The sequence below is a fragment of the Anguilla anguilla genome, chromosome 5, assembly GCF_013347855.1.
Source record: "Anguilla anguilla isolate fAngAng1 chromosome 5, fAngAng1.pri, whole genome shotgun sequence".
NCBI classification, from domain to species: Eukaryota; Metazoa; Chordata; class Actinopteri; order Anguilliformes; family Anguillidae; genus Anguilla; species Anguilla anguilla.
Genome location: NC_049205.1, coordinates 49011824 through 49026654, shown reverse-complemented (window position 1 = coordinate 49026654; position 14831 = coordinate 49011824). Strand labels below are relative to the sequence as shown.

Here is a 14831-nt window from a genome sequence, read left to right as displayed (position 1 = left end):
GGCGGTGCTCGTAGGGGCTTACCCTGCAAGCCCCGGCCCTATTTAAAGCCGCGGCGGCCTCTGCGCTGCTGCAGCTGCTGCGGGGGCTGAGCGGCGGGCCGCGGGCTGCTTTCGGTCTGCGGCGAGCGTGCCTACGTCCGAGCCGCCATCCTCGCCGCTGCGAGGGCGTGCGAGACCTCACTGAGCGAAACCGCGAGAGGCGGAAACCGCCGCGCGCTCCCATTCGCCCGTTTCGCAGCGTCTGCTGGAAATCACTTTTTCTCTGCGGTGGCAGCTTGTGAGGTACAACAACCAAACTAGGCTGAAATTCTGCAGCAGCGCTGTTTAAACATTCCATTTTGTTAAAAATAAAACGTAAAAAAATAAAAATAAAAAATGGTGTTTCTGCCTGCCAGGACTGCAGGCCTCTGAGAAGTAATAGAGTCTGCCTTTCGGGCTTGTCCGATCCCCAAAACACACAGAGCCAGCGGACCGGACCAGCGAGCACTCACTGCCGGATTTCCCAGGGGACGGGAAACCAAGACAGGGAATCTTCTGCTCCTCGGCCCATCTCTTATAAGCTAACAAGCAATCTCGACTTCCCTTCAGTTCCGCTTACATCCAGCAAGCAGAACCCATCCTGGGAGAGAGGAAGAGTTCGGCAGCTTTGGTCCGTATCTTCCGAGCGGCCAAAGCTTCAGGAAGAGCGCAGAACTTTAAATTTAATTTCTCTCTAGGCCCAGCTTTCCCCAGATTTAGGCGTGAAATGAGACGGAGCAGGTGACCCTGCCGCACGCCGGCCCGTAAGACGGCCCGCTGCGACAGGTCTGGACAGAAACGCACACCTCCCGTTTTCCCTCAATCCAGACGACACGGCGCGCCTTCATCTGAGCGACGCAGTGAAGGAAAGCTTTCAGCCGGGCCCCCCCCCACCCCCCTCCCCGAACGTGGCGAGAAAGAGAAGCGCTGGGTCATTATGCCGTGAGTGACAGCTGACTGTCGAGCCCAACCCGCACCTGTTGAGCCCCAGCGCTGCCGCACACCCAACGCGGCCCTGGGGAAAGGCCGCGAGTCTCCTGACCCCCAGGGTGCAGACGCGCTCGCTCAGCAGTGAGCAGCACAGGGGCGGGAGCGTAGTGCTGAGGCCCAGGACCTGGATTTATAACCACGTATTTCAAACAGCAGAGCCCCAGGTGAGTCTATGCTATTTTACCACTGAACAAGGTGCTCAACTGAAATTGCTTCAGTAAATATCAAGCTATAAGAATGCATAATAAAACCTACAGGGCAGGTACATCGGCAAAGCAAGTAAAAAAAATAAAAATAAAAATAAAAAAAGCCCCTTAAACTACTCATAGCCCACACTTCCATACACAACTGCATTCAGACAGAGTGTAGCGTTACATCACACAATATAAGCCAGCTCTCTGAACACAGGAAGTGTTAGAGCACACAGTATAAGCCAGCTGTCTGAACATAGCCAGTGTTATACACACAATATAAGCCAGCTCTCTGAACACAGGAAGTGTTAGAGCACACAGTATAAGCCAGCTGTCTGAACATAGCCAGTGTGTTATACACACAATATAAGCCAGCCCCCTGAACACAGGAAGTGTTAGAGCACACAGTATAAGCCAGCTGTCTGAACATAGCCAGTGTGTTATACACAATATAAGCCAGCCCTCTGAACAGACAGAGTTACATCACACAATATAAGCCAGCTGTCTGAACGCAGTGTTACACCACTAAGTCGGCCCCCTGAACACAAACAGACGTTGGGAGGCCCGTTTCCAGCACAGCACTGGCCCGGACCCAAGACCCAGAGGGACTGAGATGCGCCAGGCGGCAGACGCTCCACTTGTTCACTTTAACCCTTTAAGGGGTGAGGTCACAAATATGTGATTAGAATGTTCTTGACTGAACATTCTAATGCTGATGTAACAATCACTGCTGGAAACTGAAAGCAATGGAGCTCTAGAACACCGACTTAACATTTTGAAAAAAGATTCCAAAGAAAAAAATGAAACGAAACCTACTCTTCAAAGGGTGAAAGATTCGGCGGACGCCAGCGCAGGGTCCGCAGTGCTGTTACACGCGCTGTGCGGCGGCTGTCACAGGCATGTATAAGTCATGAGTGGACTTGCGCCGGGCCCCTCTGGACGCCCCCCGCCCCCTTCAGGGTGCGGGGACGTCGGGCCCGCAGTGGAGCGTATCGATTCCCCCCCGCGCACACACACAGAGAGCTGCTGAAGCGTGCGGCGCCAGGCATGACGTGCCGCACACAGAGCGGCAGGGCCAGCCATCACCAGAGCGATTCCTAACGGCAAAATGAGGAGCGCGGAGGCAAACGGCTGCGGGAGCTTCAGAGAAAGTAATGGCTTCCGAATGACAAATTAATAGTGTCATTAGGCAAACTAAAGATTCATTCATCTTTGTCAGGCGTGGCAGTACGGTCTATAAGAGATGGCGTGCATTATGTGGACTTTAAAAAAAATCAACTCTGGCGGTAAAAAAAACCAAAAAAAAAAAACCAATGGCCGCAATGGCAGAGGAAGTGAATCGAATGAGTTGGCACTAACCAATACAGCGAGTTGGCACTGACTAATACAGCGCATACCGAACGGTCTCACAGCAAATCACCACAATGCCCTAGTTCACCGGTTATGACGATGCTTCTGGTCCCGTCACTGGGTGAGAACGGAGAACAGTGCTTTCGATAAATATAGCAAATTACTGAAGAGGGAACTGCGGCACTAAATATATTTTCTATTTATAATACAAAATAAAAAATAAAAAAAAATAAAAAAAACTTACTCCAGGTGGGATTAATAGAAATTTAGGCAGCACTAATTTTAAATCTGCCTAAATAGGCCACCTCAATAGGAAAGCAAGACTGTAAAAACGTTCTGTGTGAAAGCCCTCTCAGAACATTTCCTTTGTGTCGTGCGATGAATCCGGCGCCCTGTGTAACACTGTGTGTGTGCTGTCCTGCGGGGCAGGGCTGGCCATTCCTGCAGCGCAGCGGAAGGTAAGAGCGGGGACCCCTATAGGTGGAGAGGATGTCCTGCAGCGCAGCGGAAGGTAAGAGCGGGGACCCCTATAGGTGGAGAGGATGTCCGCGGCGCAGCGGAAGGTAAGAGCGGGGACTCCTATAGGTGGAGAGGATGTCCTGCAGCGCAGCGGAAGGTAAGAGCGGGGACCCCTATAGGTGGAGAGGACGTCCGCGGCGCAGCGGAAGGTAAGAGCGGGGACCCCTATAGGTGGAGAGGACGTCCGCGGCGCAGCGGAAGGTAAGAGCGGGGACCCCTATAGGTGGAGAGGACGTCCTGCAGCGCAGCGGAAGGTAAGAGCGGGGACTCCTATAGGTGGAGAGGATGTCCTGCAGCGCAGTGGAAGGTAAGAGCGGGGACTCCTATAGGTGGAGAGGATGTCCGCGGCGCAGCTCCATTTAATCAGGAGTAAACAGGCGGCGGTTGAGGCCTGCTGACACACATAACCTTCCCCCGAACAAAAGCCAGCGCAGAAATGAAAAGCAATCACCCTTGAGAGCGCAGATTTCACGCTTTTACAATGAGCTGCCTCACAGAGCAGCACTCTGTGCCACAGGGAGGAGCCGCTCACGCAGCCAGGGCGAGGGGGCGAGGGGAGGGGGGGAGGCACGGAATGAAAACGGAATGAAATTAAACGCTGACATTCAGCAGGAAAGCGCGAGCGGCTCGGTGGCGGCCATTGTTGGTCACAAAGAGGAGGGAAGGGAACCTGAAGCCTTGAGCGGGGCCCACTGTGAGAGCCCAGATAAGGGCTGGAGAAAGACGAGCGCCGTCCCGGGACAGCGGGGAGGGGCGGGGAGGGGAGGGGAGGGGAGTGGGGCGCGCTCCCACGCGGGGACGTGACCCGGGGTGAGAGGAGAGGAGGCTCGCACGGAGCGGGCGGGAGGAACACAGACGCGCTACGGCGAAGCTCCGCCGCTCGCTCCGCAGCTCCTGCAGCCGATAGGCCGCTCGCTCCGCAGCTCCTGCAGCCGATAGGCCGCTCGCTCCGCAGCTCCTGCAGCAGATAGGCCGCTCGCTCCGCAGCTCCTGCAGCCGATAGGCCGCTCGCTCCGCAGCTCCTGCAGCAGATAGGCCGCTCGCTCCGCAGCTCCTGCAGCCGATAGGCCGCTCGCTCCGCAGCTCCTGCAGCCGATAGGCCGCTCGCTCCGCAGCTCCTGCAGCCGATAGGCCGCTCGCTCCGCAGCTCCTGCAGCCGATAGGCCGCTCGCTCCGCAGCTCCTGCAGCCGATAGGCCGCTCGCTCCGCAGCTCCTGCAGCCGATAGGCCGCTCGCTCCGCAGCTCCTGCAGCAGATAGGCCGCTCGCTCCGCAGCTCCTGCAGCCGATAGGCCGCTCGCTCCGCAGCTCCTGCAGCCGATAGGCCGCTCGCTCCGCAGCTCCTGCAGCCGATAGGCCGCTCGCTGGTTCAGGTCTTTGACCCCGGGGCTGCTAGCCTTCGCACGCTGGCTCTGCTCTTCCTCCCTCCCATCGTCCGAGAAAGGAGGAAGAATGGAAGGAAACGCCGAAGGGATCCCCTCTGAAGGTGGTCACTTTTCCTTTTTTTTTTTTTCTCCCCGGCTTTGCGTGGAAAGCCCTCTGCTGAAAGCCGAGCCTAGCGTTTGGCTTAGCGACCGCTACGCTACGCTACGCTAGGCTACGCTAGGCGGGGCCTGAGAAACTGACACCTGAAAGCTAGCGGCTGAACAGATGGAGAGATACGCAGATTCTGCGGGAGCAGTTTTAGAGCCCTGTGGACAGGGCGGGTCTGAGGTCAGTCAGGTTCAGTCACAACATGACCGTCCACTCAACAGGTCCCGGGAAGAGACACTCCAGAAAACCCCATAGGCCCGTTTGCCGAGCAACAACAAGGGGCTTATGTTTACTGGCTTATGGCCCCGGGGGTGATCCCAACTGGTCCCACCATTCTGCCCGGAAACAAGGGAGCCATTGACTAAGATCCCGGCCCACAATGCCCTTTACGGATCACAAATCACTGGAGCAGGCCATCGCTCTTTTCTCCTCCGCACAAAAGTGTGTGCACTGAGGGATGAAAGTACAGGGACAAGACTCTAGATATCACCAGGCCCTGACCCTTAGAAAAAACAGAAAATAGAAAACACAACCTTTCCACTGCGCGGGTGTGTGCCGTGATTTCAAATGGATTCTCCTTTGTGCGTTCCAAAGTTTCGCAAGTCGTGAAATGCCAAAAACCTCATCAGCTACACCCAAAAATAGTATGCCAGAACTGTGATGATTTTAATTTTCAGAAAACTGTTTGAATGTTTACTGAATCCAGAGGCAAGGTTTTGGCCACTGAAAACAGTTGTGAGTGCCAACTTTCATGACTGTCTCAAAGTCTGAGCCAATTCAGTCAGTTTGAGACAGATTGGCACTTATCATAACTACAGTGCCACACACTATCATGGGATTGTGAAGTGTTCTTCCAAAAAATAAAACTCAATACTTGCTTGTGCTATTTCGGCCTGAAAGACAGGTGGTGCGGCAGCTTCTGATAGCGGCTAAATTGACTTCTATAATAACCTTACACGGGTGCTTCTCAACAGAGCTGCGCAATTTGTCAGCTTTTCAGATAACCCCAGTCAAGTCAGTTCTTTAGCCATAATGCACTGGAAGATAAAATTCAGTGACTGATTATCTTTATTATTTTTTCCCCCTTAGTTTTGACCACTGCCGATTGCTAGCTGTTGGCTAGGCACAAGTGATGAGATTCAGCCATATTCTAGCCATTTATCATGATAGAATAAAAACACATTCAAGTGAAGTCCTGTTTACCTATATGGGTTCCAAGAATCACATGCAATTTCAAGATAAGGGATATTTATCTAGGCGTACTTTTAGTTAATCTAAAGAACTGTAAAACCGCGTATATTTAGTTTCTGGGTCCCTAATTTGTTTTTATCCGATGTGGCTTGTGCAAAGTTTTTTGTACGCATATCATTGTTGCTGTAATGGAATAATAATGAAGCTCATAAAAAGCGCGAGTGTGCATATCGATTATTTTGGTGAATATTTTGCAGTATTAAATTTTCTGAATTGCCCCAAGCCTTCTGTATAACTGCATTAACAATAATGGTTTGTGTTCACAAAAAGATGAAACACTTCTTAATTTCAGAATAAATCAGACCTCATTTTGTACTTCGGAATTATAAAGACAGCAAATTACTTCCAACAAAACAGGCAAATAGTGCTATAGAAGCAGGACCTTAAAGGGGATGCGGTTTGCTGTGTAACTGACTGGTTTTGGGGCATTTCAATGCACTGGAGCACATAATTCTCTGGGAGGTGCGGGGTTAAACCAATTACCACCATGTTCACCTTTGACATAGCATTCAAGTTCACTGAGCATGGCTCAGGGCAGGCTGAGAAAAACATTATTATTATTATTATTATTACTACTACTACTACTACTACTACTACTACTAATAATAATAATATTAAGATAGCAAGTTTTTGCTAGCCGTTTGGGCATCAGCAGATGGGAAATGGTTATTCCAGTAACAGCAACAGCTACATTTCACTGTACCGCTACACCGCGAGAAACTAGCGACTTCACAGCGCTAACAAGCTAGACGGGCGTCGATGTTCCTAGCCATAATCAGTGGGGCAGAAGCAAGAGCAGTCTGGCTTCATTGCTATGCAAAGCAACTGGCACTCAAATTTTCAGTGCGTTTGCTCTCCCCGGTTTCTGCCAAGCACAACTCGCAGGCATATATTTAATGAGTCAGGCAATTCCGACTCGCTTGTGAAGGCTATTGTGCTTTAACGTGGCACAGCGCACCGGGCTGAGGAAACCCGAGGCTGTAAACAGGTACGGTGAATGGGAAGAGGCAGAGGCACAACAGGCCGCTTTTGGATATTAGCTTTTCATCCGACCGTTCGGCATTGAAATTCCTCCTCCTCCTCCTCCGCAGCAGGCGCCGGTACCTGAGGGCACGAGTCCTTCTGGGTAAATAAACACGAAGGCACGACAGCGAGGACCCGCGGAGCGGAGCGGGCGCGGAGCGGAGCGCCACCGACGCCAGCGCGCGGCCGGACGCCACGAGGACGGTGATAAACGAGGCGCCGCGAAGCCCCGGCGCCCCCCGGCACTCACACAAGCCCACGCTCCAGCGTCGCCGTCCCGGGGCGAAATGTCTGCGTTTAGGAGGAACGGGAGCGTTCCTCTGCCTCCCGGCGGCGCACAGAAGGCTGCAGCCGCGCGGCGCGGGTGATTCCTCGCCGTCTGCGACAAAGCGCCAGAGAACACCGCCGCGGGCGCGCTCCCGGTACCCCTGTGACCAGGTTCACCAGCAGGTAAACGAGCGGGGGGGAGAAAAGCGTCTCCCCCACATTTCAGCGACTACGCACAGCACGCGCGCCGCGCGCCTCAGACGAGCCGCAGAGGCTCCTCAGCACACGGCGGTAAATGGCCCTCGAATACCGCGGGCTGCGATCGCGCCACTTAATGCTACCTAAGGTCAGCTGACCGCATGGAGACCGTCTCGTCTGGGCGTTTAATGAAGAAAAGGGCAGAGCCTCGCATTTTCATGCAGAGCGGCTTCTTCCCTTGTTTACAGTGATCAGAGAGGGGGGGGGGGGGAAACGCGGGGTCCTGCCAAGTTTACAAAATGTCTTGAGGAGCCACACCCAGCCTCAGCTGCAGCGGGGAGGCTGACACGGCTGTCTGAACCCACGCTCAGAGATAAGCAGCTATTTCCCCTCACTACCAGAGCCAAACTGCGCCAAGAGGCCAAACTCTGCCCAAACCCCCCTCCTCCCCCCTCCCCCACCTGCCAATCTCCCCCACCGCCCTCAGCAGGCGACGCCCCCTACTGGCGGCTGTGGACAGCGTATTGACGCGCACTTTGCTACAGCGGTCCCTGCAATTAAAGATTAGACGAGAGAGCTGACAAATCTTTTCTGGACGCTGCCCTCAGTGGCAGTCCCGCTCTTCCTGAGCCAGGGAGCTTCTCAAAGCCACAGATATTTTCATTTACAGAGGGTCACTGGACAAGCCCAGAAGGCCCTGGATCTACGCTCGGGCTGCTGAGCACCACTTGGTGCAGCGGGGGGGGGGAGAACAGCGCGGCTGTAATTGGTATCCGCTCGATGCCTTCGTCAAGGCGATATGGTGAGCCTGAGCCACCGGCTTCCAAAGCCTGAATAATAAAGGGGTTGAATAACAGCTCTGAAGTGCCTTTGATTTACAGTAGTCGACTCCGCTAAAGCCACAGCCGTGCGGCGCAGAAAAGGGAAACGTTATGGCACGCTCGGCGGCTTTCTGCGCGGCGCCGTGACGGCTGTAAATCCTCACTCTCTCAGCTCCGACTGAAAGTTGAGCTAACGTCCCTCATTCGTGGGGAGGGGAGGGGAGGGAAAAGGCGCTTGGACTGACGGCAGTGATTTGCGTGAAAGGAGGGGCAGCTGCATTCCCGCTTGCCTTTTGGGGATGGGGATGGGGATGGGGATGGGGATGGGGAGAAGGAACACCAGGAGAAGCGCACGTCCTGTGTGTGGCCCCGGGCCCGACCGCTCCTCACTCTGTAGCCCGCCCAGGCTCATGCCAAACGCCGGCACGCTCCGCACCAGCCTGCCGCACACACGCGGCCCGCCGTGCTGTTCACCCGGGGGGGGACGAGGGGAACCCGCAGCACCCGCCCGGCTCCACCCAGTCCAGCCCCGCGCATCACACAGCAGCGCAGAGCAGCGCTCGGAGGCATGGGAAATTTGATAAGGAAGGGAGAGAGGACCTACATTCAATTTCCAAAGACTGAATTCAGAAAATCCACAATACTGCCATCTGTAACCAATTTGATTGAGGCTGAATTCACGAAGGCTGCATGGAGCACCAAGAACGTATTAGCCCTGTGAGCGCTAGCCCACGAGCGTTAGCCTGTCCCACTCTACGGCCTGCCATTCGGTCCTCCTGAACACCCCGAGCCATTCCTTTCCCCAGCCACCCGATGTTCAAAGAGCTGTGTGATGTGTGCTGCCTCCCCGTGTCTCCTCTGCGGAAGAAGCAGAATGCTGTTTCGAAATTTGAGGGAGGACAACAGACAGCAGGAAGCCGTCCCGCAGGAAAAAGAAGAAAATCATCAATGCTGTGCAGCTTTGATCTGGAGAATGTGTGATGGAGGCCATCACAGGAACCGGGAAGGACACCCAAAATGTGTATTCCGCTCTCATGCCCTTGGAATAAAGGAAGTAATGACTTAGGCTATATGATCACAAAAGCAAAGAGCAAAATAAATATAAAAAGACAGATCAAAGCCTGAAATCTCTTACCTGACTATATAAAAAGGTCACACTACCCATATACATAACAAGGCTGTAGAGTCCTTATAATTAGGCTAGTATTTAGGAATGCCAGTGGAACTGATGAAAGGGGTAAGAGGTTATGTGAACAGGTTCATTTAACCAGGAAAAGCCATTATGATGATCCTTATCTTTATGGTCTTCAATAATTTCCCTCTCCGTTCTCCTCTGTGCTCTTTTGGCTGTTAGTGTGCGAATGCGAGTGTGTGCATAAATGTGAGAGGAAGAGAGCGTGCGTGTGTGCGTGCATATGTGTGTTTCCGCACGGCTGAATTCTGGGAAGTTATCAGACCATGACACAATAAAAGTCTCAATAAACGCACTGGGACTTCCTGCTAGAGACACAGACTTATAAAAATCAAACGTACGTCAAGTATTAATTCTTTCATTCCAGGAACAGAACACGTGAATTCAAATTAAAAACCAAATAGGCAAACATGCTGGAAATACTTCCTTGGTTCAGTGATATTAAATATTAATGCAAATGTCTAAAGGGATATCTCCTGCAAGCACCCCTCCCCCCCCCCCTCCACCCATCCCCACCCACCTATTACGAAACAAGCCATTCAATTCAACAATTCTGCATAAACAGAGGCAAAGCAAAGCTGTTTTTCCCCTCCTCATACGCTTCAGTTCCACTGTCAATAGAGGAAATGGACCGGGCTCCCAGAACAACTGGCTGCCACATATATTTAATAGCTTGTATTGATAGTTTTATGTACAATAAAAAAAAAGGTGTGGTGTGAGTGTTATTCGCAATCAGCTTTCTCAGAAGATTAAGGGAGAAGCTTTAACTTGAAGCTGCTTGTAATTCTCTCTCTTGACGTATTAAGTATTTTTTTTTTCCTTCCCTAATCATGGCCCATTACAGTTTTCATCTGCGGCGTGACTTTGAAGGGAACACGAGTCATCACAAAAGCGCCATTATTGGCAACGCCATTAGAGATAAAACCGGTGTAATAAAGCCTCTCCCGGTCAGGCGGCGCTCCCCCGGTCAGGCGGCGCTCCCCCGTCCTCGCTCTCTGGTCACATGCTGTCAGCGTGACGGGAGGCGTCTGCGTGAGGCGGGAGGAGCGAGCCCAGAGGAAGTCGCTCTGTTTCTGAGCAGGAAGGCTGACGCTCGCGGGCCTCGGCGGAGGCCTGGGCAGAGAACGCCCCGCCCTGTCCGGAGGTCAGCCGTCAGAAACCATGACGACGACACCGCCGCACGGAGACATCAAACACGTCCGATAGCATCAACAGCTAGCACCTTTACCGCTGTTTGTGACATCATACTGCATGCACCGTGCTGTAAGTCACTCTAGATAAGGCTGTTCTATAAATGCATGCAAGTGTCCTCAGTAATATAAATAGCATATGCACCAATGAATGCCCTCCCCTGTATAAGAACAGAAAAAAGCAAAGCAGATATGGTGAATACAGACAGTAAATTAACATTGAATGGTCGTCTAGTGCCCAACTATAAAAAAAAATGCAATCAGTGGAAAGAAATACTTCTTTTGAAATGTCAGTGAAGCAGACATCTGCCCTTGAACATACTTTCAACAGAAGATTCCAGTTTTGAATATGATTCTCCATTTTATACTTCATTTAGTCAGCAGGGATAAACCTAAGGTCAACTGTTTGTTGTTTCCAACAACTCTTTATTCACACGACACGGCCTTAAACACTGAGTTTCAAATGAGAGCTCAAACATAATTCAGGCGTGCAGGAATGACAAGAATGGTATATAAAATGCGTAGAGCCCATTTCCTTTTGTGACTGCACCAACCTGCGCCTCCAGCTTCACACACAGCGAATTATAAAGAGCTAGCAAGCTAGCTACATAGCTGCCATTTACAGTACCCCCAATTATTCCATGCAGCATAATTTTAAATTATTCTACAAGGTCTACCAAACATGTTGAGGTTTTTTTTAAAAGAAAAAAAATTACAAAGCATTAAAAAAAATGTATCCAGGTAGTTTCTCTCTCTTTGAGCAGAACCGGCTGGGTTTGGTGGGTGTTGCGGCAATTGTGCAAGAATGGCCACTGAACAGGAAAATATATGTTTCGGGGAATATAAATGCAAACAGTAGATCAAAAAAAAAAAAAGATTGGCTGCTTTGATTAACATCCAGAACATAAGTCAGATCTGGAGCCAAATCTACTTTGCTCGTTTTGTCTGGTAATTCTTTTCTAGGAGCAAAGGTGAAGAAATGTAATGTTTTACAGATTTCATATTTTACCAGCTTAACTGGGACACGTTAGGCAATGCAAGTGACCAAGCATTTCATAAAACCTGAAACAAGTGTGCGCATTTAAAGAGGAATTACAGTTCAAATGGCAAGAGTTTCATCAAATAGTCTGTATTCATTGCACAGCTAGCAAAGAAACGCCCTGTTTATGGAAACACCCTGAAGTATCAATGAAGCTCAATCAATGAGCTGTCAACTAGGCAGATTCCACATCAAAACATGTCAGCTCTCATCCGTCCAACAAACCCGCATCATTTCAATGTCCTTCCAAGGGCAAAATGCAAAACGGCAGGCCTCTCCAGTCAAATCACTACTAGAATGACCAGGGGAAAAAAAAAAAAAAAAACACAATCACACTTCAAAAAGGCTCTTCAGCGCTGCTGCGCTCTCTCCATTTTGATGTCTAGGCAGCTTAACAGAGAGCGCCCAAATTGAATGTGAAGGTATATAAACACGCTGTTAACTTTGACAGCCCACAGTCCTTCATTTTAATGCCGGTGCATTTGCATTTGCCCCGGCCAGCGAAGGAAAGGGCGCCGCCACACACCGGCGACGCCGTCCCCTCTCTCCACGGCAGGGTGCGAACGCTCGCTCCCATTTCCAATCACAAGCACTTTAATCAGGGTTCTCTCGCTGAACGGGACAGACTGCTCGGTGCTGCCCCCTGTGTACATCTTGCTGCCATTGCTTTCCATTTTCACACACGGCAACCGAGCGGCCTGCTTCCTACGCAAGGGCTAACTTCCAGCTCGTACCGTACCGTATCTCATTTCGCTGGGAATGTTAGCCGTTTGTCTGTTTCTGCACAACAGCACAGGAAGGAAGGAAGCCTGGCTAATTGTGGAGCCGGGCATTGTTGGCGCTAGTGATGGATGATATTCGGGCAGCTTGGTCACTTCTCCCGCTCTGAGGCAGCGCTGCACTGGTAGCCTATTGTGACCGTATCACAACCCATGTATCCCGTGAAGCGCAACCAGAGAAACAAAACATTAAGCGCTACTTTTCAAAGTAATACTTAACAGGGAACTTTTAAAAAAATGTGGTGGATTCCAATGGGAATTCTCCACACACCTGCGACGCATCTTATTCGCCATGCCCACAGAGAACATTTAAACTGGTGACAGGCGACTCCAGCGCTTTCAACACGGGGGGGGGGGGGGGTTAAAGTCTATCCATCGCGTCCGGGGGACAGGATGTTCTCTCTCCGTTACACCAGTTGCAAGGCACAACTGTGGCTTTTAATTAAGAGCCATCCCCGGGATCCTTCGGCTCTGCAACACATTACAGGAGCGGGAAAATCATTTGCCCACGGGGACGGGGACAAGGGGGCACCAACGCAAGACAGGAAGTTTCAGCAGAAAGTTAATGCTGCTGAGGACTCCAGCAGCCAGCAGAGTGAAAGGCAGGAATGTGGAAGGCATAAATAATGGACTGCAAATGATCGGCCCGACAAAGAGGAGAGTCGGGTGACTGTGGTTTGGGCTGCGGGGGGCTCGTTTGGGCTGCAGGGGCGGCAGAGACGCGGGAAGCCCGCTGCCTGCCATCGGCTGCGCGGCACGACGGCGCGTTACCTTGGGAAGCAATAACTCCGCAGCTCCCATTTCAAGGTGTTTTGTTCAGACGCGTTTGCTCTAACGCGTTTGCCGAGAGGAGGAGGGAACGATGCGTGATGGCGGCAGGAGGCGTGACCGTGCTGCATGTTTCCAGACCCCGCCGTTTCAGAAGCGCTAAAAAAAACCCATAAACTCCAGCAGCATCTCTGCAGGAGTAAACCCATTTCAACAAGCCACCAAACACCCTCCTTCAACAAGCCACCAAACACCCTCCTTCAACAAGCCACCAAACACCCGCCTTCACCTCTTCCACCAAACACCCTCCTTCACCTCTTCCACCAAACACCCTCCTTCACCTCTTCCACCAAACACCCTCCTTAACCTCTTCCACCAAACACCTCCTTAATCTCGTCCACCAAACACCTCCTTAACCTCGTCCACCAAATACCCCTCCCTAACCTGTTCCACCAAATACCCCCCTTAATCGCTTCCACCAAATACCCCTCTAACCCTTTTCCACCAAAAACCCCCACTAACCTCTTCTACCAAATACCCACCAAAACCACTCGCACCAAACACTCCCTCTCCTACCAAATCAAAGTTCAGTTATTAAACTTCTATAGAGATCAACAGACAATCTATAGAGACTTTACCCGAGGCTGTTTCTTTCCTACCTCAGAAGTCAAGACCTCAAGAAAAACAGTGATCCAGCTTTCCACATCATAATCAATATTTTGAATGTACTCCACAGAAAAACACAAAATACAGCACAGAAATATCTGCGGCTCAGTGTTGTTCCAAGGGACATGGCAGGACTAGTTTGAGAGTGTAATGAATGCATCTGAACAGGCAAAATCTTCACAGATTTTAAGCTGGATGCAAAGGAGACAGGAAATGGAGATAATGTTTAAAAGCTGAAAAAGAATTAGACTGCACTGCTTTAAAGCAGGCAATAGGCATGTCGGTCAGCATGCTGAAAAAAAGACTTCTTTTTTACTGCAAAGTTAATGCTCATGATACAGCAGCATCATTGCTCTCGAGCGGCAGCAGTAAGAGGAACTGTGCGTCAGTCAACAGCCCGAAAGCGAAAGCTGCTGACCATCAGAGGACGCGTCCGACGGGTGCCGTCAGAGCGCTAACCGGTGCTGACGTGCGCACGCACCCCGGGGCGCCCAGAGGAGCCGCGGCGACGGCGGAGAGAGCGAGTGACTGATCGCTCGATCGATGAAGAGAGCCGCCCTCCGAGCGGCTTGGGGGGGGGACGCTTCGTGACAGGTTCGAGCCGGAGGCGAAGCTCCGGCGGGTTCCGCTCGTGTCTCGTGATCTCTCCCCCTGGACTTCCTCTTCCTCTCGCGGGCCATCCCGTAAAAAGCGCAGCGGCGGAAAACGTCTGAGGCCTGAGCCTTCATTTTAAACTCAGATAGCGCCCCGGCAGGGGTGCACATGTGCTTTTCATCGCATTCCCCGCCCCACCTCCGCCCCCCACAAAAAAAGAGTGAACTATGCACTTGACGTACCCTCTGCATAATGCACACTGCATGCTAAATCAAAGAGAGTTAGGGACTTCTTATATAATCCTTTTCATATATAAAACACATATTGCTGCCATCCCAGCAGCAAGCCGGGGTAATCCTGTGACTCTGATTTTGCCTTTTCGACCTCCGACCCCGTTAAACTTTAGCTAAAAGACGAGAAAGGGAGATTGAAATTACTCAGAT

The 14831-nt window shown here is 51.6% G+C and overlaps 1 protein-coding gene across 7 annotated transcripts in view; it reads right to left on the bottom strand.

The window, feature by feature from the left end:
* Nucleotides 1-14831, bottom strand: part of furina (furin (paired basic amino acid cleaving enzyme) a) — a 106414-nt gene that overhangs the window by 57079 nt on the left and 34504 nt on the right. The gene's annotated exons all lie outside the window — the stretch shown is intronic.